At 41.0% G+C, this 3,076-nt stretch overlaps 1 protein-coding gene across 1 annotated transcript in view; it reads right to left on the bottom strand.

Moving 5' to 3' along the window:
- Positions 1 to 42, bottom strand: part of ccdc112 (coiled-coil domain containing 112) — a 3,274-nt gene extending 3,232 nt beyond the window's left edge. The window contains exon 1 of the mRNA XM_073909969.1: positions 1 to 42. This exon is cut by the window's left edge and continues 134 nt beyond it. The gene's annotated coding sequence lies outside the window, so the exon portion shown is untranslated.
- Between the last annotated feature and the right edge of the window lie 3,034 nt (positions 43 to 3,076).

Genomic DNA, 3,076 nt, shown 5'->3' on the forward strand with positions numbered 1-3,076 from the left:
ACCGCGCGAAAGATCCGCATGGCGGCCGTTGTTTGAACTGATGTCATGGAAACGACGGAGCCACGCACGCGCAGAAACCGAACATCCACACAGACAGAGACAGACAGCTCCTCGGTGCTCATGTGTGCATCCAGATCCTCATCAGTGTGACGCTTTATTAGAGTATTATTGAGTGTCCAGAGCACTGTAGCTCTCTCTCTCTCTCACACACACACACACACACACACACACACACACACACACACACACACACACACACTCAGTTTAACCCCTGCAGAGCTGAATAAATGACAGTAACCAGGTGTAGTGCACACAGCGCGTGTTGAGGATCAGTGATGTGCTCAGTTTACTCGAGCTCAGCCTCAGCTGCCGCCTGCTTCAGTGTAAACACAGCAGTAATGTAGAGTAAAGACAGCAGTAATGTAGAGTAAAGACAGCAGTAATGTAGAGTAAAGACAGCAGTAATGTAGAGTAAACACAGCAGTAATGTAGAGTAAAGACAGCAGTAATGTAGAGTAAAGACAGCAGTAATGTAGAGTAAACACAGCAGTAATGTAGAGTAAAGACAGCAGTAATGTAGAGTAAAGACAGCAGTAATGTAGAGTAAAGACAGCAGTAATGTAGAGTAAAGACAGCAGTAATGTAGAGTAAACACAGCAGTAATGTAGAGTAAAGACAGCAGTAATGTAGAGTAAAGACAGCAGTAATGTAGAGTAAACACAGCAGTAATGTAGAGTAAAGACAGCAGTAATGTAGAGTAAAGACAGCAGTAATGTAGAGTAAACACAGCAGTAATGTAGAGTAAAGACAGCAGTAATGTAGAGTAAAGACAGCAGTAATGTAGAGTAAAGACAGCAGTAATGTAGAGTAAACACAGCAGTAATGTAGAGTAAAGACAGCAGTAATGTAGAGTAAAGACAGCAGTAATGTAGAGTAAACACAGCAGTAATGTAGAGTAAACACAGCAGTAATGTAGAGTAAACACAGCAGTAATGTAGAGTAAAGACAGCAGTAATGTAAAGACAGCAGTAATGTAGAGTAAAGACAGCAGTAATGTAGAGTAAAGACAGCAGTAATGTAGAGTAAACACAGCAGTAATGTAGAGTAAACACAGCAGTAATGTAGAGTAAAGACAGCAGTAATGTAGAGTAAAGACAGCAGTAATGTAGAGTAAAGACAGCAGTAATGTAGAGTAAACACAGCAGTAATGTAGAGTAAAGACAGCAGTAATGTAGAGTAAAGACAGCAGTAATGTAGAGTAAACACAGCAGTAATGTAGAGTAAACACAGCAGTAATGTAGAGTAAAGACAGCAGTAATGTAGAGTAAACACAGCAGTAATGTAGAGTAAACACAGCAGTAATGTAGAGTAAAGACAGCAGTAATGTAAAGACAGCAGTAATGTAGAGTAAACACAGCAGTAATGTAGAGTAAACACAGCAGTAATGTAGAGTAAAGACAGCAGTAATGTAGAGTAAACACAGCAGTAATGTAGAGTAAAGACAGCAGTAATGTAGAGTAAACACAGCAGTAATGTAGAGTAAAGACAGCAGTAATGTAGAGTAAAGACAGCAGTAATGTAGAGTAAACACAGCAGTAATGTAGAGTAAACACAGCAGTAATGTAGAGTAAAGACAGCAGTAATGTAGAGTAAACACAGCAGTAATGTAGAGTAAACACAGCAGTAATGTAGAGTAAAGACAGCAGTAATGTAAAGACAGCAGTAATGTAGAGTAAACACAGCAGTAATGTAGAGTAAACACAGCAGTAATGTAGAGTAAAGACAGCAGTAATGTAGAGTAAACACAGCAGTAATGTAGAGTAAAGACAGCAGTAATGTAAAGACAGCAGTAATGTAGAGTAAAGACAGCAGTAATGTAGAGTAAAGACAGCAGTAATGTAAAGACAGCAGTAATGTAGAGTAAAGACAGCAGTAATGTAGAGTAAAGACAGCAGTAATGTAGAGTAAAGACAGCAGTAATGTAGAGTAAACACAGCAGTAATGTAGAGTAAACACAGCAGTAATGTAAAGACAGCAGTAATGTAGAGTAAAGACAGCAGTAATGTAGAGTAAAGACAGCAGTAATGTAAAGACAGCAGTAATGTAGAGTAAAGACAGCAGTAATGTAGAGTAAAGACAGCAGTAATGTAGAGTAAAGACAGCAGTAATGTAGAGTAAAGACAGCAGTAATGTAGAGTAAAGACAGCAGTAATGTAGAGTAAACACAGCAGTAATGTAGAGTAAACACAGCAGTAATGTAGAGTAAAGACAGCAGTAATGTAGAGTAAAGACAGCAGTAATGTAAACACTGCAGTGCTGTTCGTCCACACTATAGTTTCGGCAGTTCTTCAGTTAATCGGATAACCCAGCTGCAGTTACACTAATGACCCAACACTAGTCTACAGCACAGCACAGCCTCTGTTCATCAGCCGAGAGTGGAGGAGCGTCATCAAGCAGAACTGACTGATCTGAGAACAGGATCTCAATATCAGAGATAGCTCACCCCAACACATCATACTGTCTGTGTGTTCAGCAGCTCTGAGATCAGCTGTGAGTGCTCTCTGCAGTTCTCAAGCTGTGTGTGTGTGTGTGTGTGTGTGTGTGTGAGCAGTGTGGGCCGCATGTAGGACAGCAGCACAGGGTTATTTAAAGACAGCACAGAAGTAGGCTATCCGTCACGTGTGAGTCCCGAAAGGAAACAGAGAAGCGTCTGAAACACAGAGAGAGGAAGCTCTGATGAAGACGGAGCTCAGCCTGGCCGTCTCTATAATACACTGCCCTGACAGAAACCAGAGGAGAAACTACAGTAAACACTGTACAGAGTGTGTGTTTAGCGGGTTCCCCAACACACACACACACACACACACACACACACACACACTCGAGCAGCAGGAATAATAAGTGCTTTCAGGAATAATGAGGAGATTTGAATTAAAACCAGCTGAATAATCTGGATTCTGGATTCAGGATTGCTCTGCTGGTGTAGGGGAAACTCTCTTCATTCTGCATCATTATTCCTGAAATCAACACTGCACTGTGTAGAAGAGGATGTCAGATGTTTGGACCAGACACAAGA

The sequence above is a fragment of the Danio rerio genome, chromosome 8 (assembly GCF_049306965.1).
Source record: "Danio rerio strain Tuebingen ecotype United States chromosome 8, GRCz12tu, whole genome shotgun sequence".
Taxonomy (NCBI): domain Eukaryota; kingdom Metazoa; phylum Chordata; class Actinopteri; order Cypriniformes; family Danionidae; genus Danio; species Danio rerio.